Below are 27404 nucleotides of genomic sequence, written 5' to 3' on the forward strand. Positions count from 1 at the left end.
CTGTTTTTAAATTTTTATTTTTATTTTTTTAAGAAACATAAATAGGATGTAATAGAAGTAACTGATATTCACAAAACAATCACGCAAATGCACATATATAAAATATTAAAAGCTAGGATCAACATGAGTTGAAAAAAACAATAATGAAAAATAAGACTATGAGGACTTCAAAAAAAGAATATGTGTATATACATATATATTAACTTGAATTTCTTAGAAATAGGTAGCATATATTAAATTTTTATTTATTACAACAGAACTTCAAGCACCTTTTGACAGTTCTTCAATTAATAAATGTTAATTGTGAGCATTTGAGTATAATAAAACCTTTTTTCTTTAAATATGTTTTATTCATTAAGACTTCCTTCTAGTTCAGATAAGCCAATTTCCAATTAATCTACATTTTTGAGCTTCTGTTATTTGCTAACATTAGAAACAAGACTGAGAACCCTACTGATTTATTCACTGAACATTTCTTGAGCCTTTTTTCACTATACAGGGTATTTGAAGGAAACAAAGAAATAAAGAACCTGATGTTAATGTTGAAAAACACATCTTACCCAGAAATGTGTTTTGCTTCCTCTGCTATTTGTTCTTCTTTACCCTATATAACGTACCTGATTCATATCACCCTATTCCTTGATTCTGCTTCTTTTTTTAAGATTTATTTATTTATTATGTATACAATGTGTGTCCGCATGTACAACTGCACGCCAGAAGAGGGCGCCAGATTTCATTTTAGATAGTTGTGGTTGCTGGGAATCAAACTCATGACCTCTGGAAGAGCAGCCAGTGCTCTTAACCTCTGAGCCATCTCTCCATCATCTCTTTTCCTACCGCTCATGGGAAGCTGAGATGGACCTTTCCATTTAGGCTGTCAGGAGATCTGCTCCAGCAACTTGGTCCGAATCCTCTGTGCAGGTGCAAAGCTCTCTGACCTCTGGCCACGTGGTGTCAGGACCTCACTAGTCATGCCTTTCACTTCTGTTGTTAGCCACATCACTCAACCTACCTGACAGTCCTTCCACACAGCTCTTCCGCCTCTGCTGTTTTACACTACACCATTCCCATCAGACTATTCTCGGTGTTTTCTACCGCCATCTAACCCTTGCCTGCAAACCCACCAGTACCTCCATTGGCTGATCTATGTAGCAGCTCAGAGTCTGTCTTTAAGCACCTCTCTGGTGTCATTTTTCTAACAGAGGCTCTTGAATTTTAAGTTCTCCTGCATTGCATAGTGATATTCTGTCTCAAAAATTCAAGGAAATTCATTTTAGAAACAAATTAATTTTAGGAGGGCCTGCATAGTTTTAAACCACTATTAGTCTGATTTTTTTTCCTGCATGTCCTTAACATAACCCATATTCTAAAACAAAGAGATTTTATTAGAGTGTCCTAGAGAGCTCAATCCAGGCCAAATCGATGTATTAATAAAACGCACAGAATAAGCATTATACAAGATGCTGATACATAAAAAAAAAAACCCTCAATGCAGCATGCCAACTCTACATGCTTGTAGTTAACATGTGATGGTGTGTGGATTGAACGTAATTTGATAATTAAAGGGATATACTCATGAAATCATCTAGAAAGCTTTCTATACCTCTAACCCAAGAAAGTTATCTGCATTTCCAGTCTTACCTCCCCCAACTCTACATCTTTGGATAGTTCTCTCTCATCAACATCAACACTTCTTTTAATGCTTGTCTTACATCATTCTTCTTTCACCCATCTATCCAGTCAGTGGCCAACACCTAACTAGGTGATTACATGCTCATTTTCCTTCCTGCTGACACTCACTGGTTAACACTTTCTTTCAGTTCTGCCTGGTGTAACAACACAGCTATCTAACTGGTTCGGCCAGCAGTGTACTTTTCTAACATAGTAGAGCATGATATGTCAGATACAGCCTGGGCTGTTTTCCTTCCAAGTCACTCTCCTGTTTAACTGGCTATGCGATTAAGAGAGAGAGAGAGAGAGAGAGAGAGAGAGAGAGAGAGAGCGCTTTCCATGTGGCAACACTAAGATCCTCCACAATTTCAAAACCACCAGACACACTTTAGTGATACACACTGCACACACCAACTCAAAAAGACTTTTCCAATGACTCCTCATATTGTTTGACTACCTGCTTCTTAAAATATTACCAGTGCTTTGAGACCATCAATAAATAAAACTTTTTCCTGAAAGGTTTACTGTTTCCTTAATTCAGTACAAGGATCCGATTGCAGGTTTGGTTTATTCATTTACTTAACAAATATTCATATAATTCCTACAATGTACTTGTCAATATGCAGACAGAAGATACATGTTCTAGAGTTAGCAGCAAGGAACATGCCTATATCCCAAACCTTAAAAGGTTTAAACAGGGGTTTGAAGCTAGCTTTGCTACATAACAAGACCTTGTGACTGAGGAAGAAGAAGATGGAGTTGGGGGAGGGGGTAGATATACAATCTACTCCATAAAAGCTGGGAATCTGGGGCTAGAGATATGGTTCGGTGGTTAAGAGCTCTTACAGTGGACTGGAGTTCACTTCCGTGCAAACATGTTAGGGAACTCAAAGCTGCCTGTAACTACAGCTCCAGGGGGTCTTGATGACATCTTCTGAACTCCAAGAACATAGGCACAAAACATGGCAATGGACAGACACACACAAACTATATTTTTTTAAAGATAAGAATTCCACAAAAAGAAAATAACATTTTTTATTTTTTATTAATTACACTTTATTCACTTTGTATCCCCCCATAAGTCCCTCCCTCCTCCCCTCCCAGTGCCACCCTCCCCTCCCCCTTCTTCACGAATGCCCCTCCACAAGTTCGCTGATAAGAGAGGTCCTCTTCTCCTTCCATCTGATCTTAGTCTATCAGATCCCATCAGGAGTGGCTGCATTGTCATCTTCTGTGGCCTGGTAAAGCTGCTTCCCCCTCAAGGGGGGAGGTGATCAAAGAGCAGGCCAATCAGATTATGTCAGAGACAGTCCCTGTTCCCATTACTATGGAACCCACTTGGACACTGAACTGCCATGGGCTACATCTGTGCAGGGGTTCATTATTAAACAAAAAATTATAGGCATTAAAGGGGATTAAAGTGATATTCTATTCTGAGATAGAAAGAACAATTAACTTAAAATATAAAAGGCTTCTTGAATTTATTATATGAAGAATATAATTTCATTTTGGGGCTTAGAGCACCCTTATAAACATGATAAATGTTCCTAAAACCCGCAGACCCCCCACCCTTTCTTTTTCAGAGACAGGGTTTTTCTGTATAGTCCTGGATGCCCTGGATTCACTTTGTAGAACAAGCTGGCTTCGAACTCACAGAGATCCACCTGCCTGCTCCAACCCACCACACAGAACATAGTAACATAGTACAAGAGGGTCAAGGATTTCTTGTATGCCTACAGAAGGAGGAATTTTAACAGGAAGCAAGGCGGCTTTATGGGCAACAAAACACAAGTTTTCAGAGGAAAAAAGAAGCTAAAACTTTACATACAAAAAAAGATTTTAGTGAGGCTGGAATGTTTGGAACTCAACTGCAGATTTAAGCGAATTCTGGCTATAAAATGGATACTAAGATGAAAAAAGGGTCAAGTGATTCAATTCTGTTCCATCTTTTGTTATAATGACATGAGGTTATATTTGTGTGGGCAAGCATGCAGTGTTGGGGGGGTTGTGAGTGAGTCATTCACATAGCTCGTAGTTTCAATGAGCAGAGAAAGAACAAAGTAGAATTTCAGATTAAAGACATTAAAGAAGTTCCTGCTTATGAAATCCATTGTTACCCAGGTGTCATCTTGGTCCTCAGTTCTGTCTGCATTCTCTCAGAGCTCATAGCTTTAGAAGCTACCCATACATACATCTCATACAACATTCTCATCTCTGACCTCATCTCTAAAAGTTAGACTAATCAAGACTGAATGATGCCAGCTAGAACTACAAGCTACATGAGTCTAGGAGATAATTAAGAAGGATGCAAGGCCATGACGATGGCTCAGAGGCTTACCCATGTTAAATTATGGCTAACATTCCTTAAACTATATATACCACGAAGCTGTGAAAATTAGATATAGCCATGTAGATATAGCACCCAATCTAGTGTCTTGAACAATCTAGTGTGAGAACTTAAAGACAGAAACAAAGTGAGATGGGCTATATAGGTTTCTAATTATCAGACATTTCACTTGGAGACAGCATCTTAGCATAATTCCTGAGAGGCTTCACCCAGCAGCTGATGGAAACAGCCAAACATTAGACAGAGCTTGGGGAGTCATATGGGAAGAGTTGGGAGAATGACTTTCTTGTAAAAACAAAAACAACAACAGCAAGAAACTTCCTACCACATGTCCAAAAACAATGGTAGGAGAAATATTTTAGGGATTTTATGTTTTATAGAAATCATAACATAAACATCATTATGATTATTTCTATGGCTACCAAGGTTTACTTATACTAAATAACAAAGGCAAAAATAAAAAAATGCCTTACTCATGAAAATCAAACGATATATGCCATTTCAAATCTTAGACAATTTCTCAAATTTGTTCAAGTTACCCTGCTTAAAAACTATTCATTTCTGTTAGATTTTTTTTTCAAATGAGACAGAGGTAAAAGCATTTCTATGCCTCAAGTAACCAGAAATAAAGCTACCAAGTATAGAAAACATATTTAACACTATTTTATGCATATATATATATATATATATATATACATCAAATAAATAAATTATACCACTTTGGCTATAAGATAAATGAAATTGGCATTCTTCTAGTTCTCTCAGGATAAAAGGTTAAAAAGATTATCAAGACTTTCCGTGAAAGGTAAACTTTTAAAAATCACCAACATCAATTCTCAAATTTCCAGGTTTTCTGTTTGTGTGATCACTTCAAATCTGAAGATCTCATGCACTAACTCTATGACATTTATAATGATTTAAGTTTTTTAAGAGACAGTTACTCAAAGAACAGAACTCTTGCACCTACCAACTTCCCTTAACCCAAAGATAGGGGCAATAAAAAGCACACACACACACAAAAAAAAAAAAAAACAAACAAAAAAACGCACCCCAAGAATTCAAACAAAAAATTTGTATTTAAAACTGACTTGTTCCATTGAATAAGGGGATAAGTCATTTTCATTCAAAAGACCTAGCCTTTTTCAATAGGTTTTACTATCATCAATTATTTCTTAGTGAGACAGACCTGAATTACCCAGACCATTTCACTGATGCGGAAACAGACACCAACAAAAGAGAGCAGAGGCAGGGAAAGGGGTGATTGGAAGCATCTGGGAGGAACAGGCAAGCAGCTAAAAATGAACAAACTCGATAGAAAGGGAGAGTCACATCTAGTCTGACATTTAAGAGATAGTTTGAAAAAGTACTTTAAGTCTAGTTACAACCTAAGTTAATTGGTTAGAAATGTGCAGTTGGTTAGCATTTAAAAATACTCAATTTCCAATGTTCATACTGATTTCTACTAACACTAGCAAAATACCCCTGGTGTTCAACAGGCCTAAGCAGGAAAAAAAATCTCTCATAAAAATATATAACTTCATGTAATCATAACAAAATGCACAAAGATCAAAGAAGTCAGAAATAATTGTTGGTTACAACCAGAATTTAAACAACAGTAGCAAAATACTTGAGTTTGTCCATTGTTCTTTATCAATTAGGATTTTCTTAGCAAATCTGAAATATGCAGAGATAAGGTATTGGTGGTTTGGTTGCCTTAAATACCAGAAACAAGAATGCATAATGTGAGCTTTGAATATACCTTGAACTAGGTGAATTCCATAAAATAAAAGAGCACTGGTGCTTAATGAAGACCTGTAAACTGAGCCACAAATGAAAAGCACTGACCAAATGTCTCATGACATATAAGAATAGATGCTTAACAGCAACTCTTGTGTACATATAAGACATTAGCAGTTATAAAACATCCCATATAGATAGTGCAATACCAGTTATAGTATTTTTCCCTCCAAATTACAACTGTAAAGCAAAACAGGTTCTCTAGGGTAAACAGGCACACAAGGAAAGTATGGTTGGAGGGCACACATGGTGTTCAAACATTTCTATGCTGTTTTAAATGGTTTAACTCAGTTTTTATAAATTTAAGACTATTTTAAAGGGAAAGCTATAGAGTAAGATGTTTTACAAAATTACTGTCTTCTCAAAATCTTCATTAGACTCACTTCCAAAAGCTTATTTTCACATTACTCCCATTAAAAAAACAGAAAACCATGAATAGCTTTAGAAACTCCCATCGTTATCAATACTTTATTAAAGGTGCTTAAAAAAAAGGAACAGCAATATCAAATCGTCATTACTTAACATTTTCAGGCGATTGTAAAGAATCAAGTATATGGCAGTGAATTACTACTATAAAACAACTGCTCGTACTCAAGTGCATCTTTCGATAGTCTTCCTTTAAACTGAAAAGAATAATGTCCCTGAGAAAATGAAATTGCAAGAGCTGAGTGTCTTCGAGGCAACAAGCATCTTCAGTACTTTTGAAAATCATGTACCATAAGATAATCGCCTTGCCTTCAGATATCCCTTAGTAACCCATCTCTTTACTTCCAGAAGGCATTCTAAATTCACACTAGATGCAAGTCGTCCTTCAAAAGTAGAAACAGATTTCAAATTGTAATCATACTTTCTGATATATGACAAATGATTAACAACCTTCTTTAAAGCATCAAGCCTCAGAGGGCAACCTGCAAGTATATATGAGCTGCCCACATACAAGTAAGACAGGAGGGAATTGGGGAGAGGGGTGATTACTGTTCAGCCTTTGAAACTACATATATACCTCAAGGCAACCCAACCCTCCGAGGAAAGAAAAAAAAGTCAATCAAATTCTAACATCTTTTTCTGACTCTTGGAGTACAAGTACTATTCAGGTTTAAAAAAGAATCAAAAAAGGAGATGGACCTTTACAAGGCTGTTTCTAGGTAAAGGAAGCAGTGGTCACTAGACTCAAGCCTCGCTTGCCTGCTTACCACCACTGCCTTGAGTATATACATATCCTCACCTAATCCTCTCAGAGGGAATCGGTCCTTGCCTTCCTGTCCAGCTTCATCCAGGAATCATCCACTCTCTCGGGCTAACCCTGTGACAAGCCCCAAGGCACATGCCTGGCACCAGACCTGCATAGGCTCCCGGCCACAAATGCATCATTCTAAGATGGCATTACCTCCTAACATCCAAGTTACCTCCCAAGCCCTGGTCTGAGCCCAAACCTTTCGAAGTCATCCCTGCCCCTCAGCCTTACCAACCACCCTCAAAGACCCCAGGCTCCAGCCTGGCCTTACCTACCCCGGGGAGGATTGCAGAGGGCGAGGGCGCTGTCGGTGCTCCTAGAGAGGGATCCCTGGAGGGAGCGGGTCCAGGGGCCTGAATGCCTCCCACAAGACGGGCCAGTGAAGGGGCTCCAGGAAAGGGCAACAGTGCACGCTAGCAGCAGAGATGGCCCACAGAGAACACTAAGTGAGATACAGCAGCCTAGCCGTGGCATCTGGGGTAAAGTGTCCAGGGTTGTGAGACAGGGGTGTCGGAACAGAGGCAGGATGCTGGCGCAGCAGTAAGGGGGCGTTCCCCGCGCAGACGTGACCCTAAGGCTCCCCGCCGCCAGCCCTGCAGACAGCCATCAGAACTCTGACACCAGAACTCCATTTGCACTCCCCATGGGAGAAAGTGGCCACCACGCAGCCCGGGTCTCCTCCGGCCTGAGCAACAAAACTCTGTCTTGCTATTTCTCGGAGCAGGCACCAGACTTTACCCTGCCGCCGCCATTTTTTGGAGGAGCCGCGCACAGAGCTGTGCATGCCCCAAAACCAGTGTAGCCACCCCGCCCTCCCACAGCCGGCTGTGTGCCCCGGGATTGCTGTGAATACGCTGTTGCTGCGGGTGGAGCTTGAGCCCTAGACCCAGCAACCTCCTTGCACAAGTTGGAGCGGTGGCCACCATGAAGACTTGGCGATCCTGAAAAAGCCTTTGGTTTCTTGCTCCTAGGAGCAGTCCACGCACCTAAGACCCCCAGGGTCTAGCATCAAGTTCCAACCTTTTAGACTCCTACTTTGGCCACTGACCCAAAAAATGAATGCTTTCTCCAAGAAACCAAGTCCAAGGAGCAGCGAAAACTCAGCTCCTACTACGGAATTTGAACAAAACCAATCCTTCCGTGGTTCCAGCAACATTCAGCTTTATTCTTCTTCACCGTGGGTTTTTGGCACCAATGTCCTCATAGTCCCACTTTCTGGATTTTGTTGCTCTTCATTTATGCTTATCCTAAAAGAAACTAGTGCAATTTGGGGTTCTTCCCCCGCACATGCTTCCTCACCTGAGAGGAACCTGCAGCATGAATGGAGATCGCTCTGAAGAGAGGAAGGAAAAAACAATGCCTTAAAACAACCCATCAAGCTGCACAAAATACATCAAACAAAAGGCCACAGAAAACACTTGTCTCTAGTTCAGAGTTTATGATAAGCCAATTTCAAAGTTTTGTTTAAAAAATAAACAATGTGCCATGTTAGCCAAAAGATCTTGTTGTCTCTCTACACCTCTTTGCAAAATGAGTATGGGTTTTGCCTCTTGTAGTTTTCCTGCCTGAGGGCTGCCTAGCAGCAGCCCAGGAAGTCAGGAGGGGCTGGAGATGAGAAGTGTACCTGGAATGCCCTGGCTGGCATACAAGAATCGTACAGGGATCACACACCCAAGGACAGATGATGGCTAGTTCAACTTGACTTCCAGAGAACAAAGAATGTAGGGGGAGTGTTTAGGGGCGTCCAAGATTAGGTGCACATAATTGACAGAAACTACAGAAACTAAGCACTCCAAGGATGCTTGATTTGCATTATACAGCACACTCCGATAGTAAGAGTAGAATGTCAGTGCTTGATTAACAAACAGATAAGCGGAGGGAGGCAAGTGCTAGCAGGAAGCTGTGGCATGGCCAAAACTTAAGTGTGGCTAGAAGAATCTGTTATCTAAAAGCATTGTCTAGATGAAGTCGGGCAGAGAGGAGGGGACCAACCCTGCAGAGGGGAGGGACTCTGCCTTTAGCACTGAGCTCATTAATGGCTGTCTGGTCCAGGCAAGAACTGCAACCTCAACCAGCCAGGTACCTCCAATATTACCTTAATGTATAATGGACTTTCAAAATTACAATTCTGAAGTTAGTGCCTAAAACTAAAAGTATATATCCACAGCAACAAAGAGTATATCACTTTTCTACAATATGGAATAAAATGATTGCCATATGCAACTTTCACAGTAAGAAATTTTTGTCTCCCTAAGAAGCCAGTAGTGCCTAAGACAATAAACTAGAATGTACTCTGGTACATCTACTTGTCCAGACCCACAGGAGTTCAACGGGGTCCTAAAGGGGGTGTGTGTGTGAGAAGAATGGGGGACAAAGAGACACGAAGAAGGAAGCCAAGTTTATTTGTCTGATCAAGGACTCGTTTATTTGAAAATTTTACACAACTATATAGGGAGAAGGCAGGAAAGGGTGAAGGCTAATTTACTGCCGCAGAAGATGGCAAAAGTGTTTTATGGTTTGAGATACCGCACCTGCAAGATACCTCAAGAATGTTTCCTTAAGATATCTCAAGGATGCTCCAAGACTAACGAGCAGATGTTCTCATATAAATCTATCACCCATGACCTAGGGTCCTAGTGCAGCTGTTGGCAATTTTTCCACTAATCGGCATTGGCTCCACTAAATGGCTTTGGCTCACTAATTGGCTTTGGCTTCAGTAAATAGCTTTGGCTCCCGACATCTACTCTTTTGAAACTGAACAGGCTTGCCACCAGAAGATCTCCAAAAGAATGTGGTATTTAAATTCTTTAGCTCTTCCTAACACTTTCCATGAAGATGATCATACAAAATTCTCATGGTGTAACTTAGCTGATGACTTGGGGGCCATAGAGTGCCTAACTCCAAGCCTCTCTAGATATGTTAAAATCAGATATTAGATATTATTTTATTTTATTTTTATTATTAGTTACATTTTATTAACTCTGTATCCCAGCTATATCCCACTCCCTCATTCTCTCCCAACCCCACCCTCCATCCCTCCCTCATCTCCTCCCTGCCCCTTTCCAAGTCCACTGCTTGGGGAGGACCTCCTCCCCTTTCATCTGACCCTGTTTTATCAGAAAATCAGATATTCTTGATTTCTATAACATATCTAGTCCAAAAAAGATTGAAACATAATGAACTTACTACTGTTGATTTGCTTCAAATTTTGAAAATCATTTGATAACTATAAATAAACACACTGAAATACTCTTTGTTCTCTTGAGCAATATAGCTAGCTGCTTATTAGATCTTTTGATAGCTTATAAGAGCTCTTCTACAAATACCACTTTCCTATAGTTTTGTTTTAATTTTTTAATAAAAATATTTCTTGCATCACAAATTAACAAATAACAGGATTTAACATTTCCCTATTTGCAGAAACTTTACTAAAATGTAGAATCAGGTCTTTACTAATATGTAAAATTTTTCCTTCAGAGGAACTGGATTTAAGGTAGGAGACCATTTCAAGTTCCAATGTTTTTAACCTCCATAGTATAAAGCAGTCGTTATATAAGTATTCAAATATTCAGACACTTAAATCTAAAACTTATTACATATAGTATATATACAAAAAGGGAATTGCAATAATTAAAAGAAACAAATATTAATGTTGTATGTTACAGAAAATTATTTCATTCACTGTTTGAATTACTGAATGAGAACTGTCTGTGTGTGTGTGTGTGTGTGTGTGTGTGTGTGTGTTTGTAGTTTGCATTCTTTTGGAATTACAGCAATTTTATAAAGTTTTTTCTTAAAAAAAAAAGAATGAAAAGAAAAGAGACTTACTAGTAATCCTGGCACTACAGACACACTGAAGCAGGTAACTAGTTCAAAGCCAACTTGGGCTACATATTAAGATTCCCATTTCAAAAACCAACAAATATTAAACAAAAGCTACATTAAAGTACTGATTGTTCTCAAATCCTTTTAAAATGAAAGAAAATCTATGTTAATGTAAAATTATAGGTGGAAAAATCACTGGGTCAGTGATAGGTAAATATTAAAGAAATATCTGATCACAACCATTGTTGCATAAAGAATGTTTATATTATCTAAAAGGAAGGACCAGTGAATTTTCTAAGCACAAAAAAAAAAAAATCAACAGAAAAAAAAACCAAAATGAACAGTTTTATTCTAAGTAAGTGCTTTACAAATTATACTAGATGAACTTAAATACTTAATAAATGACCATTATCTTTCTAATTCTGAAAATTTGAAATTCAGCTCTACACCAGATTAAAGATTTGGCTTGCTATCACTTCTTTTAATATACAGATAATTATTAATTTGTACATACTGATAAATTTCCCATCTACTGATACCTCACTACAATCCCTGTTTTTAAAGCATAATTACTGAATTCCATACTCGGGAAGCATAATTTGCACCATCTACATTAGAATATCTTCTCACTAACTATACCCATCTCACCAAAGGATTTATAGTCATATCATGTTAAATGCACTATTGATAATGACGGCTACTGTGGAGAGCTGCTTGTTTTCACCCTGGCCTTCACCTGGAGACACGGATAGGCAGGATGTTTTGCCGAGTTTATTCATTTCCTGTTGTTTGTGTGAGGATCACACAGACAGGTGGTAGAGGTAAACAAGTTTGACTTCTCGATGAACCCCTTCATTGTATCGAGGTACGTTGCTCTGACTATAAAAAGGAATGTTGCAATAAACTGGTATGACGGTTTCTACTGACAGCCCCCTCCAACTGATCCCATGTGTAGTGTGTGTTTTTTTTTAATATTATTTTATTTCAATCCACACTCCCCACTCACGAGCTGTTCGACTCTGCCGGCAAGCTACCATTTAATTAGCACCTGTGTTCAAAATATACTTAGAGGGAAACCTCTAGGGTCAACGGCAATTGCTCAGCAGATAAAGGCACTCGCTACTAAACCTGATGACCTATGTTCTGTCCGCAAGACCCGTATGTTGGAAACAGAGAAGCGATTCTTGCAAGCTCTCTTCTGACCTGCACATGAGTGCTACGGTGGCCCACCATGAACACCTTACACACCACAAATATAAAAATGACTACATTTTTAAAACGTTAAACCTCCAGTATTATAAAAGTTATGTTAGATATTCTTATCCCTGCATTAAAGACGAGGGAAACAAATTTCACACATTGAGTGTCAGCGTTAGCTTCTATACATACTTTCAAAAGTTTCCTAAGTAATCTTCCCACTTTGTTATCAGCAGTAGATTTCATCATATCCTATACATATGTATTTTCAATAATAAATATTTTGGATACTTAGACCCTACTTTTCCTCCTTTGTTGAAATAGAATCTCTTTTAAATAATGTTAGCAGAGATCAGAGCATCACCCTTTCCTGTTATATGGCAGCATATTACATGTAGCAGGTACCTAATAATTTACTGACTTAGAGAATGAATGCCCTTCATTATGTTGAATAAATTTTGCCTAGAAAACATTTTAACATAAGACACTCTGAGCCTGCCACTTCCAGACCCCTGAGTCACAGCTGCTGTCATATAAAATCTCTCTAGTTCCATACAAGAGTGAGCGGTGAATGCAGAGACTCGTGATTGCCCAAGATGCTGAGTACAGTAAGTCATGGCTGAGGGCTCAGCCCTAAAATAAGACATATATACAACCCTATTAAATGTTTTTGAAAAAAAATGAAGACAGGAAATATGTAAAATTTAGAAAATAGGGGGGTGAAGATTCTCTAGGCTTAATGCAACCATTGAAATCAAGCCCATGCAACTGTAGTTACCTATATTGGATCCCCCACAGAAAGACTGAACCTGTCAACAGTCAGTTATGGAAGAGGCTCACCGGCCTCTATCCTTTACTGCTGAACTACTGACTATGATACATTCTGAAATAAGGGGAGCCGTTGCCCTGAATTGGGTACCAACTATTAGGTCTTCCAGGCTTGAAGAGTTATTTCTGAACCTGTGGTCATATTATGTTTCTGTTTAAACTTAGCGGATCACAAAACAAAATGAATAGATATGACGATGAGCCAAAAAATATTTGTGGGGAAGGGGGATAGAGAGGGGTATTAGGGAGATGGGAGAGCCAGAGGTGAGAGCAGTCAGTATGCATTACACACATATGTAAACCTGTCAGAGAACAAATTTCATTGATTGATTTACAGAGAAGACTATTTGAACTGAATGGGTAAGAACTAAGTTTGGAATAATCCATTTTTTAGTGATTTCTCAAGTAAACATCAGATTTACCCTTATCAATATTCTCTGATAGTTCTCTTAACTTTATTGGCATATCACCCTACCAGGTCCTTGTCCTAAGCCAAGTCCAATGTAAAATCCTCTATTTCAGTTGTATTTGGTGAGTTAGTTTTCACTCTTTCTTCAGTATTTCACAACAGTCAAACAGAATGAAAAGATATTCTTTCCTAAGTTTCCTAAGTTTAACACAGACTTAATCCACTCTTACAGTTTGTATAGAATACTATTTGCATACATAATGAATTATGAATTATAAAAACTACTTTTGGGAGGAAAGGAGTACCCTTGGGTTGTAAAGTAAATAAACTAATATACAATTAAAAATAAAATATATTAAAAAACTTTTTTCCTGCACCATGTATTTTTTACTAAAACACAAAAGCCTACATCAGGAAGAAATTAGATATCCAAGGTATAACCAGTAAACACCAATTGTCTATTTCCACCTTAGTAATAAAAAACCACGTTAGGTAATAAATAACTAGTAAGTTAGCTTAAAAAGTTAACTGAATTTATAAATGCTTGTAGACTGTTGAAGAACCTTAAATATAATTTTAAAATTGGAAGCACACACCAAAAACATAAATTGGCTTTATCATTACTGTCGGTTCTTAACAACCCTCTTCATAACATCGAAACAGTAACTTCTCTAAAAAAGTAACACAAAGTGAGGCCAGAGAAGCTAGCCTAAGAGGTGAAAGAAACTGAAAGGATAAGAATAGCACCAGGAGCCATGAGTTATTATCTGAAATCCAGATCCCATCAATTAGCTATTTCTTTACAACCAATTCTAAGTGTTTACTTAAAAATAATAAAAACAGTAGTAAGGAAATCGATTACATTTAAGTCATAGGTAAGAAAATATTCAAGCTGATTAGAAAGCCACATAGATTTTGTTTAACTGATACTCATACTTTTAGAAAATAGTCTTTTACTAACAACATATCTGACATCTGTGCTAACTAGCAAAGTCAAGTATTTTAGAGGCTGTGTAAACTGGCATGAATTCCATGAACCACATTGTACTACACTTAGCCCTCAATAGATGTACTCGTTCTTTATTCAGACAGGTTTATGTATTGAATGTAGCTTTGCTAAAAACAGAGACAGTAAGATGATGGAGACAGTTTGAAAAATCTGGGAGTTTAGCGTCAGAGAAAAAACAAAGACATTTTAAGATTTGTTAACGGGAACTAGAACCTCTTATCTCATGCTTCATGTATCAGTCTGCAATCAACCCGTGTCAATGGAATATTGGATGGAAAGGAAAAGCATCTGGCCAGCTGGCAAGTGGTCCTTAGGACATGAAAACAAAAACAAATTCAAAATGCCATTTTTTATTTTATATTTTTTGTGCAATTTATTCTCCATTTGAGCTGCCATCCTTCCCCCACTTTATTCTGGGTCCTAGAAATTATAGTGACAATGGTTCTATAATGACAGCTTCTAATAAGGGTTCACTAGTTTGGTTGTAGGTTGGAGACAGGTACCATGGCCAATTTCTAGTGGTTACTAGTGTCCACGTACCTTCGATTTCCTGTGTTTCTTCCTTTGAAACTATGCATATCTCTGTAAATAATCCATTAAGTTCTCTTCAAAATCACATATGACTGTACCTACTGTTCTTGATAGGACCATTATTTCAACCGCTTAAAATCTATTTCAAGTCAATCAACTGTAAAATGGTGGCCTAAAATATTTCTGTGAGTCCCCTGAGAACTTACAACAGACTAGAGGCACTCTAGCCACACAGTACCTAAGGGTTTTCTAGCCATATGTTAAAAAGCTACAAATAAATAGTTTTAATTTGGGGAGAGAATGTTTAGATAATGTGTAAAATTATCTACATTCTAATAATATTCCTACATCTATAATTATTTCCCCACATGGCTATTACACCTCCCCTTGGCTGTTTCTGTTGCTTACTATTTCTTAAGAGAATAAAGGAGTGAAAGTTGAAAGGTGAGGAACAGATAGTTTGCCAAATATACAAAAAAAGCTGATATAAAATAGAGAAAAGAAAGAAAGAAAGAAGGAAGGAAAGAAAGAGAGAGAGAAAGAAAGACAGAAAGAAAGGAGAAAGAAAAAGAAAGAGAGAGAAAGAAAGAGAGAAGGAAAGAGAGAGAAAGAGAGAATGAAAGAAAGAAAGAGAGAAAGAGAGACAGGAAGGAAGGAAAAAAGGAAGAAAGAAAAAAAGAAAGAAAGAAAGGGAGAGGAAGAAAGAGAAAGAAAGAGAGAGAAAGAAAGAAAGAGAGAAAGAAAGAAAGAAAGGGAGAGAAAGAGAGAGAAACAAAGAGAGAAAGAAAGAGAGAAAGAGAGAATGAAAGAAAGAGAGAAAGAGAGAGACAGGAAGGAAGGAAGGAAGGAAGGAAGAAAGAAAGAAAGAAAGAAAGAAAGAAAGAAAGAAAGGGAGGGGAAGAAAGAGAGAGAAAGAAAGAAAGAGAGAGAGAAAGAAAGAGAGAAAGAAAGAAAGAGAGAGAGAAAGAAAGAGAGAGAAAGAAAGAGAAAGGAAGAAAGAGAGAGAGAAAGAAAGAGAGAGAGAAAGAAAGAAAGAAAGAAAGAAGAAAGAAAGAGAAACAAAGAGAGAAAGAAAGAGAGAAAGAGAGAATGAAAGAAAGAGAGAAAGAGAGAAAGAGAGACAGGAACGAAGGAAGGAAGGAAGGAGGGAAGGAAGGAAGGAAAAAAGAAAGGAAGGAAGGAAGGAAGGAAGGAAGGAAGGAAGGGAGGGAGGGAGGGGAAGAAAGAAAGAGAGAAAAAGAAAGAAAGAGAGAAAGAGAGAGAGAAAGAAAGAAAGAGAAAGAGGAAGAAAGAAAGAAGAGAAAGAAAGTGAGAAATAAAGAGAGAGAGAAAGAAAAGAAAGAAAAAGAGAGAAAGAGAGATGGGGAGGAGAGGAAGAGGGGGAAGAAGGAAGGAAGGAAGGAAGGAAGGAAGGAAGGAAGGAAGGGAAGGAAGACAAACACTATCATGGAGAAAACATTTCCCTCAAATTTTTCTGTCTCCTGGTTTTTAGAAAATTCAAAAAAATAAAATGCAAATTTACCATAGCGACCCCCCAGTAAGTTTCTTTCTGAATCTTCGCTCTGGGAAGCTAGAGTCACTCAGCCACGTAGATGATCTAGAGATTTGCGTCTCACCAGCCTTGAATACCATATTATTCTGTCTTCTCCCTTCCAGTGGTAGACACCTTCAACCCATATGACCGAGAAAAGAAGCTGGAACCTGTGGCTTTGTGGAATGCTTTGTATAAACCCACAGGTAAAAACATTTTTTTTTTATATATATAATACAGTACCAGCTAAGAAAGTAAAAGAAAAATATATGAAAGTCTGCAAATTTCCAAATTTCCTGTGTCAGGAACTATCAGGTTCTTGTCATCTAATATTTGTTAGCACAGTTTCCACAAATAACTGCCAAGCACTACATTTTTCATAAAATATTTTGGATGAGACCTGATAAGCTAGGGTCAGATGGAAGGGGTGGAGGACCTACCATATCAGTGGACTTGGGGAGGGGCATGAGAGGAGATGAGAAAGGGAGGGTGGGATTGTGAGGGAATGAGAGGGAGGCAACAGAGGGGATACAAAGTGAATAAATTGTAATAAAATAATAAAATAAATTTAAAAATAATACAAACATACAGTTTAAGTTTCTTAGAAATATTTTCCTAAAAATATACATGTTCATAATCAAACGAGCTAGAATTACCCAAAACAAATATTTAATATTATAAAAAGCCTAAATTCATATTGAAAGAAAATAAATCTTTGTTCTATTGAATTACACACACAAAAAAATATTTTGGCAGGGTAGAATGAGCCAGTTTTCTGGCAGTCCTAGAAAATTATTTCCCTTTGTGTGTGTGTGTGTGTGTGTTTGTGTGTGTGTGTGTGTGTGTGTGTTTAAACAACATTAAGTAGTTTAAATCCTTCGTAACAAAGTGGCTGCCTGTCTCTGGTATATTTTTCTATTTCTGAACTGTACATTCAAGATTATATTAGCTGTATTTTCTCAATAAATATTGATGTAAATGGATTATCCTATTTTTTTTCTTAAACATTGGTAACTTCGGGAATTTTTTGAGAAACACATTTTAGAATGCAAGCTTCAAATGTTGAGATAAAAGTTTTCCTAGAAACCAGGGTTGGAAAAATGACTTAGGCACTAAAGGTGCCTGTGCATAGGTTTGATGACCTCTGAGTTTCACAGTACAGTAGCACACTCACCCTCACACGTACATATAGAATTGTCTTTCCTGGAATTCGAACCATAAAAACAGTGTACTGTTGTGACTTCAAGGAAGAACACAGTCTTTACAGCATGAGGATGCTGATTTTGAAACTGAAGAACTGAAAAAACTACCATCACTTATGAACCTGAAATGATTCTATAGTATGTTTTCCCCCAACACTGTATCCTGAAAACAAGTTCTAAATGTGGCTTCTATTAGAATAGCTCTGAAAACATGTGGATATTTAAAATTAAATTTAAATTAATTGGATTGAAAGTTAGCTCAGCGGTAGAACATTTGACTACCATGTGGAAGACTCCAGATTCAAACCCTGGCACTCTCAAACAGATTATAGATATTGCTGAGATTCAAAGCCAAACTTTGGGCAGAGTGCAGAGAATATTATGAAAGAAGGGGGAGATAGAAAGACCTGGAGGGAACAGGAGCTCCGCAAAGGAGCAACAGAATAAAAAAATCTGGGCACAGGTGTCTTTTCTGAGACAGATACTCCAAAGAGGGACCATGCATTGAAAAAACTTAGAACTCCTGCACAGATGTAGCCCAAGGAAGTTCAGTATCCAAGTGGTTTCCCCAATAATAGGACCAGGGACCATCTCTGATATGAACTCATGGGCTGGCTCTTGGATGACTTCTACCTGAGGGAGGAACAGTTTTGCCAGGCCACAGAGGAAGACAAAGAAGCCAGTCCTCATGAGTCCTGATAGACTGTGGTCAGATGAATGGGAGGAAGACCTCCCCTATCATTGGACTTGGGGAGGGGCGTAGGAGAAAAAGAGGGAGGGAGGGTGGGATTAGAAAGTGATCAGGGAGGGGGCTACAGCTAGGATACAAACTAAATAAACTGTAATTAATAAAAAAAAAAAAACCTGGTACTGAACAGAGAAATTTTAATTAAAATTACAGCAAGAAGATCCAGAAACACTTCTATTGCTCCCACCTGATCTCAATTCCTGAGTCTCATTAAGCCTATGATGGCAAGATGGCAAAGCCACTAAAGAGCATAAAGAAATATCATGGTTTGTCTCTTTTGTCTTCGTTACCTGAAGAAATGATTAGTGGTTAATGGCAAGTGAGAGCACAAATTTCCCTCTACTTTGACAATGATTTATAGCAGATGTTTTCCAAGCATGGTAAAATTGGAAAGGTTACTACAAGGAAAGAGACAGAAACTAAGGACGAGCAGAGAGGCTGTATAACATGGTTTGAGACAAAGACATGACAAAACTGTACCACAGCAACAAAGAGGAAAGTGAATAATTTAGTTATGTCTGTCTTAAAAATTCATTTTAAAAATGTGAACATCCAAAGAAAACAGGACAAAAATATTTTCAACCTGAAGAAACATAAGTAGGAAAAAAACTGAAAAATCTTTCTGCTCTTTAAAGTCCAATTGAGGCCAGGGCATTCCTGTAAGTCAGGACTGATAAACAAAACAAATGAGAACCCAGTAGCAGTAGAACGATTGTACTTCAACATAAGATGATTCAATATACCCATGATTAAAACTTTTTATTATGCAAGAAAATTATAAAAACTGATTATAAATTAGAAATAAATATTACATTTAATATTCAAGCATAAGAACACTTAATGCCAAATAGTTCTATATTATCAAGCAGTTCATAAAAAATTTAAATTATTTTAAAATATGTTTCTAGTAGTAGCTTAGCATAGTGTAACTTCAACATCTCTAACTTGAAATCAACAATCTAAAATGTTCCAATATCCAAAACCAGTGCAAACACATTGCTTCAAGAAAAACGCAAACCATAAAAACCTGTTTTGTGTACATTGTTAAAAATATTGTAAAAAAAAATACTGTACTTTATATCATATATATATATCAATGAATTTTATGCACAGACAGATATGATCCCCTAAATATCTCATCATGTATATCCTAAAAGTTCCAAATACAAACAACCACTTTCCACAGGCATTATGGATAAAGAATACTCAACCTGTAGATACCCAGGATTTGTTGGCAATAATTACTCATGAAGATGACTAACTTAGTAAAATAAGAAAACTTAATAAACTCAAAAAGCAATGTTATTGTTCTCCCATAAGAGGTAAGTATTAAAATAATTTGATAACATCATTGCAAAAATCTTGATTCTGTGAAGACTAAAAGAAACTATTCAGCTTGTTATACTATCCTGATTCCAAATAATATATAGCTAAATAGAGGTACTATCTTTTAAATTGGAGGAAGAAAACCACAGTCTTTTGTACTGGACAAAAGTATTCTCTATCCTTACTACTTAAGGAATAGACCATCCTCTGTCTCAAAAACAAAACACAAAAAAACAAAAACAGACCATCAAGACTCACTAGCAAGGATCTGCTTGTTACAAAGATAGAATCTTATACTCTAGATTAAACCTAATGAAGAAAAAAAATCTTCATTTTTAAAAGATGCCTGTTGTTGAATATTAATACTTATTATTGATTTATCTTTTAGTTAAAAAGTTGTTATTCTTAAACCAGCTGTGTACCCAAACCAACACACAGAGACTAGAATTTAGTTAATTAACCTAGAGCACATTCTGGGCAATAGTTACTCCATCCTAAACCCCCATTCAGATTTCCCACATATACTTGCTTCTAGTCATATCTTAAGTCTGGTTCATTTCTCCTTGTGGTTCTAAGTCCTCTTCTGCTGATCTCTCCTCTCTAGCTCTCACCCCTTGCTTCTTTCTCCTCCCCTCTGGACCGGGATGTCCCACCTTATTCTCTCCATTGCTCAGCACTGGCTGGATGTTTAACTGAAAATACAGAGAACAAATGGTAGCATGTTTACACAGACTTGAGACAGGTGATGCTTAGAATAAGCATCCCAATGCAATGTCCAGATTGAAACCATATAGTGGGGTAGAGAAATCAGCATTTAAATGAACAAGGGTAAATTGTATACATTCCACAAGAACATTATAACAAATGCCAAAGATGGGGGGTATGAATGTTTGGTAAGCACTGTTCCTCAGGTTAGCTTATATGCAAGAACTATCTAACAAAGACAGTAGACTGAGTATACAAACAAAGACTGTAATCCCAGTATTATGATGACAGAGGTGAGAGAAACATGAAAGTGCAGGCCCATCTGAGACATAGCAAGTCCTGGACCATTCAGGGTTACATGTATACTGTACCTTGAATTTAAAAGTCAACACTGTTTAAGGTGGTTAACCCCAGCACTCAAGAGGTCAAGGCAGGATGACAGAGAGTTAGAAGCTAGCCAAGGCTACACATCCAAAAGCCATTTCTATTAAGCATCGAAAGGATGATCTAGATGAAGCATCTGCTACCCACTGATAACCACGGTGACTTCAGATAATCTAGCTGGACAGACAGGCGTTCCTTTCCCCCATCATTGCTCCATGGGCCTCCCTCATTAAGCTACTTACTCTTGGTAACAGAAAGATCTCCCCACAGTGGGCCTTATTCCCCTGTACAAAAAGCTATTATTTGGCTGATGGAAAGTAGTAGCTGTAATCTGCTGCTAGAGTCTCCAAACAAGCACTCATTGGGGGGCAGGGAGGAGAAAAACCAAAAAGTTATTTAGATCCATTACCGATCCAGAAAAATTCAAATCGATTCTACAGCCACACGTTACTAAAGTTCTTTACTTGACAACCTTTAAATATGTAAGTGCTTCCAGAATATAAATAACAGAATCTTATACCTTGCTCTTAGCTACAAGTGATACAATTACCTAAAAAATAGTTTTGCCATAAATCATGAAGTGTGAAAGTCACATACTCTCAATAATTATGCTCTTTTATATGCCCCAAACAAACTGCTCCAAGTTTATCCAGAGACCAGTACATAAACTTATTTAGCATTGTAAAAAAATAGCAAATAGCCACTGACCCAAGAATGCATCAATCCATATGACACAGAAATGGCCACTGACCCAAGAAGGCATCAATCCATAGGATATGCATAAAACAGTAAACTATATGTGCCTACAAAACTCATGAATTACAGCAATACAAACTTGTAGGGGTGGTTGACAAGATGACAATATGAACCAGAACACATGCAAATATTCAACACAAACCTGATACACATTAGTAAAGTACTAACATTGGGGTTTTAGCTAGCTCTTGACTGGTAGTACGGGCTTATAATCCAACTATCCACAATTTTTCTGAGTCCCTGCAATGAATCTGCAATTGGCCCCATACACACATACACACACCAAAAAAAGGTTATTTTTTTTTTTTTAACTAAAAGCAAAGAAAGAAAAGAACCTATTCACACTCAGGAGGCTGGAGGAGGAGCTCAAAGACAGCATATACTGACCATTTAATGTCAGTCTGAGCCATGTACTGAAACCTCATTTTCTTTTTTTTTTTTCAATGCAGTTTATTCAGGAACCTTGAACAATCTTCTGACCCTGGGGAAAGCCAGCCCACAGCTTAAATAGCCTCTGGGTAGTCAACCCCAGCGTGCCTCATGGGCAATGCAGATAGGTCCACATACATGGAAGCAAGCCAGATCCTCAGCCTTAGCCAAATGTGGAGTTGTTTGTGACAGAGAACACTCACCATCGGGAAGGTGAAGGCGGAAACTAGCTCCATCTTTAAGGCATAGCATTCCGCAGCTCTCTACAGTTCCCCCTTTTTGTTTTAGACGCATCAGGCAAGAGTAGAGGTCTGATCTCTGATATTAGAAATAAATTGGGACTTTGTACTGATATTCATTTAGGTGTCATCCACCCAAAGAGCATCAGACCCGTCTGATACCTTTTTCTCAGAGGCGGGACCTGGGGCATCAACCGCATGCAATCAGACATGCTCTTCTCTGGGTCAAAAGCAGCTGACCCTGAGTGCAGTGCTTAGCCTCGCATCCTGAGCATAACATTTTAGCTTTTTATGGTAGCCAACCATGCTTGGGGGGGAAAACCTCATTTTCTGATGCCTCCAAAACATGAAGGTAAAGGAAGATAAATGAGGATTAGAGTAACTCAGTAGTTAAGAACGCTTGTTTCCTCTTCCTGTGGACTCAAATTGGCTTCCCAGCACTCATGTCAAATGGTTAAGAAATATTTGTAACTCCACTTTTAGGGGTTTCGATGCAAGCACTAAGTGGATTTAGTGTATTTAAAACAAAGGACATGGGAGGGAGAAATAGTAGGATGAAATGGGAGAAATAGGAGGGGAATCAGAACAGGGAATGGGAGGTAGACTTGATCAAAATATATTGTATGCATATAAAAAAATCTCCAACAATACAAAACAATAAACACAAAGGTGAGGAAATTTGAGAAACACAGAGAAAGCTACAAGCCATTTAATTTAATATAGGAAATATCATAGAGCAGAGTGCCAGAGTAAAAGACAGCGGGTTCCATTTCCTAGAGGTCCTTTTAAGAGCAAGCAAGGGCAGTCTGCATACTATTAACTAGTAAGTGGAGAGCCATATTAAAGGTTTCTGAGAAAAGGGGAGATGATCACAGCAGCATTTCCTGGATGGCACAGTAGTATATCAGAAGGATATGTAGACATTTGTAATCGAGCAGCAGATTCTAGAAAGGCTTTGAAGATGACATGCACTCCGGGTACTGGGAAAACTAGTAATCCATATGGAGAAGAATGAAGCCAGATCCAACCTCTCATCCTGTACAAGAAAATAATTCTTCATGGATCCGAAGCCTTAATGCAACATCTGAAATGTTTATACTACTAAATGAAAAGACTTCAAAATACAGACATAGGGCAAAGATTTCCCAAATAGGGTACCAATTTCAAGAATTCACATATGGGGATAGATCAAATTAACAAGGCACTTCACAATAGAAGAAAACAATTTTCAGAGTAAAAGACAGTCCACAGAATACAACAAAAATATTTCTTAGTTATTAATATGAAAAAAAATGGCTTGTGACCAGGATACATAAGAAATTTAACAAAACCAAAATACAAACAGGTACTAAGCAGGTAAGTGAAATGAACAGGTAGTAAACAAATGGAATACAAATTACCAATAACTACATGGTAAAACGTTGAACATACTAGCCAGGGAGGAATACACTAAATAACACACCAAGTTTATTTCATCATCTTCAGAGTGGCTACTATGAAAAAAAAAAAAAATAAGCGGTTAAAAACATCTGTTAAAATGTGACGAAAATAGACCCTTAAGACATTCTTGATGGGAATGTAAATTAGTGCATCCACTTTGAAAATCACTGTGGGTAGTCCTTGATTAAAAAGACAACTATAAATTATAGTGCTCGACAGTAATTGGGTACATACACCAAAAACCAAAGGTAGGTACCCACAGAAACATGTTGACTATGATACTATTCCCAGTACTACAAACCTAGGTGCACATCATCAGACACATAGACAAACACGAAACACGCATGATATACACATACAAACATATATACAATGGAGTATTTTTCAGCCAGAAAAAATTCAGTTATGCTATTTCCAAAGAGTGGATGGAAATGAAGATTATCATATAAAAATAGGCTAATAAGAGAAGGACCAACTTAAACATATGTATGCCCAAATATAAATCCGGGAAACAGAGGAGGGAATTCAAGGAGGTGAGGAAGAAAGGGAGCAGATGGAAGAAAAATGTGGAGAAGAGTATGTAATGGGTGTGAATACGAATGAAGCATAATAATATACAAGGATGAAGATGGCAGAATAAAACTCATTACTTCATAAGCTAAACTGATTAAAATTGAGAAAAAAACGCTTTGACTTGTTTAAGATATTCTTCAAAAGGTTTTATTCTAAAAAAAATCAATGATGTGTTATAGCTCTAACACTAACAACAAATACTTTAACAATATTTGACAGGTCTACTAAATTCTCTATAACTCAGCTCCACCATCTGCAAAAATGAAAGTTTTCCTTCACTCTATAAAAATATTCGTTCTAGCTTTCAAATGTGTATTTATATTTAGCTAATACATGGTATAATCTGCTCTTCTGTTTGTAAGTTTTATAAACATGAGTGTGCGTTTGCATTTCAAATCAGTTTCCTTCCTTATGGTTCTCAGTTATTAGGTCAGCTGAAGAAAGATGCAAATTTCCAAAATAGGAAATGTGAGCTCACATTTGCCTAGCTATCAGGAGAACCTAGGAGGATAAAGGCTCAGAGGTTAAGAGCAATGACTAACCTACCAAAGGATCTAATTTCAAATCTCAAAACCACACAATGTCTCAAAAATATCTATAACAGCAGGTAAAGAGGCCACAGTGGCCACTTCACACATGTGCTATAAAGACATACACAAAGCACTCACACACACATACACACAAATCAGTTCAAAAAACTGAATATGGAGAGGACAGGAGATACACAAGGAGAGCAACAGAACCAAAAAAATTTGAGCACAGGGGTCTTTCCTGAGACTCATACTCCAATCAAGGACCATGCATGAAGATAACCTAAGACCCCTGCACAGATGTAGCCCATGGCAGTTCAGTGTCCAAGTGAGTTCCATAGTAATGGGAACAGGGGGTGCCTCTGATATGAACTGATTGGCCTGCTCTTTAATCACCCCCCCCCCGATGGGGGAGCAGCCTTACCAGGCCACAGAGGAAGAAAATACAGCCACTCCTGATGAGACCTAACAGACAAGGATCAGAAGGAAGAAAAAGAAACCCTCCCCTATCAGTGGTCTTGAGGAGGGGCATGCGTGGAGAAGGGGGAGGAAATGAGGGATTGGGACAGGAGGAGGGAGGGAACTAGAGTGGGGATACAAAGTAAATAAAGTGTAATTAAAAACAAAATTAAATTAAAATTAAAAAATAAAAAAAATAAAAACTGAATATACAGTACCCTGTTTCAATTCTCAATATTAGTGGCCAAGAAAAGATTAAACCCCCCCCCCCCCCGGGAAGAATAGTGAAACAGTCTTTAAAACAAAAGTCAGAAAAAAGAAACAAGATGAAAATGATAGAAAGGGCTATTTTTAAGAGGGAAGAAAAGCAAAGCTGTGAATAAGTTGGAGGGAGAAGGAGGTTTTTTAAAAGGTGGGAAAATGATTGGGAGGACAGGTAAAGGAGTTGCAGAGATCCAAAGAGAAAAAGGGAATAGGACAGGGAGGTGGGAAAAGGAGGAGGAGATGGGTAGAGTATTAGAAAGCCTGGAAAACAAAAAGGAGAAAACCTGAGGGTGCACAGAAAAGAGGTTGGAAATGCAGGCTAGAGGCAGTCAGGGGGAAGCAGGGAGACCAGGTGGGCGGAAGGGCCACATGGGGAAGGGGGTGTGGTAAGAGAGAAAGGGTTGGGCAGGGAGAAAGCAAATAAACTGCAAGGCAGAAGGCAAAAACGATACAAAGGGAGAGAAAGGATCTAGGGTCGAGGAAGAACCAAGCTTGGAACGAGGCAGAGTAGAGGGAAGCAGCGAGGTGTGAGAAAGGTGTTGGGAAGTGGACACGCAGGGAAGGACCTTGGAAGGGGGGGAAACAGGGAAAGAAAACCACTCCCCCAATTTGCCAACAACCCACAATAACATGTAAATTTTACTCAGAATGGAAAGACCAGCTACAAATATGTCCTAAAACTCCACTTAGGTAAGCTCCAACCCCACCCCATCTCCAGGAGTTAAGGGAAAAGCAAAAGAACTAGAAAGTCCCAGAAGGTGTCGACAGGTTACATTTAAGTGAGAACCCTGAAGAGATACGGAGGTGCCTGGCCGAATCCTGAGTGACATTGTACTCACTGTCATGGTGAGCAGAGGGCTCCACTGGGCTGAAATCCGCACCCAGCAACCAAGGTACCGGCCCACAACTCTAATAAAGTACACAAGCCAGGGGAGAAAGCGCGGAAAACGCCTCAGAGCCTCAGAGCCAACATGGCCTCTGGCCCAATGGCCCAGGCTGTCAGAAGAGAGGGAATTCTGGGAACTGGAAGTGAGGAAAGTTGTAATTCTCCCCCTACCAGGAGAGTTGTAACGAAGTGCCTGTTGCCCAAAGATACAGCCCTTTTTGCAGAAGCTGGCACCAAGTTGCAGAGGAGGAGGAGACCCATGACTTTGGACCCTTAAGCACCAATGCCGACCAGACTTGTGGGTCCCACAGATATTACAGGAACCTACACAGGATTGATAACTAAAGGTTAGTTGAAATGCACAGAACAATCTTTTAACAGAGACTGAGGCAAACAAAATCCTGTATCCCTTTTCTTCTGAGTTTCTTTTTGCTTTTCTTTTCTTCTGATCTCATCCTTAATCTCATTTTATAACTTAGGCCTTGAACATTTTTTAATCATTTGATGATAATGATGACTTACAGTTTATTCACTTTGTGTCCCCATCCCTCATCTCTCCCCCGTGTCACTCTCTCCCACTTCTTCCCCTATCCCTTTTCCATGATCCACTGATATGGGATGTCCTCCTCCCCTACTGTCTGACCCTAGCCTATCAGATCCCATCAGGTCACCCCACCAGGTAAAAGTGATCAAGGAGCAGGCAACTGAGTTCATGTCAGAGACTGTCTTTTCTGCTCTTACTTGGGAACCCACATGGAGAGCGAACTGTCTATGGGCTACATCTGAGCAAAGGGTCTAGTCCTCTCCGTGCATGGCCCTCAATTGGAGCATCAGTCTCTGCAGTTTCCCCTGGACCCTGCTCTTTTTGGCTTTGTTGGTCTCCTTGTGTGGCTCCTCCCCCCTCCAGGTCGTTTTACATCTCCCTCCTTCCATAAGACTCCTGGCTCTCTTTCCTACAAACACTGTACTTGCAAAGTGGGCACCAGGGAATCACTTACCAGGGGAAAGGGCTGTGAAGGGAAACAGTTGGAACACACACACACACACACACACACACACACACCAGGTATTTGGAAAGAACCAA

Source organism: Meriones unguiculatus, chromosome X (genome assembly GCF_030254825.1).
Source record: "Meriones unguiculatus strain TT.TT164.6M chromosome X, Bangor_MerUng_6.1, whole genome shotgun sequence".
Lineage (NCBI taxonomy): Eukaryota > Metazoa > Chordata > Mammalia > Rodentia > Muridae > Meriones > Meriones unguiculatus.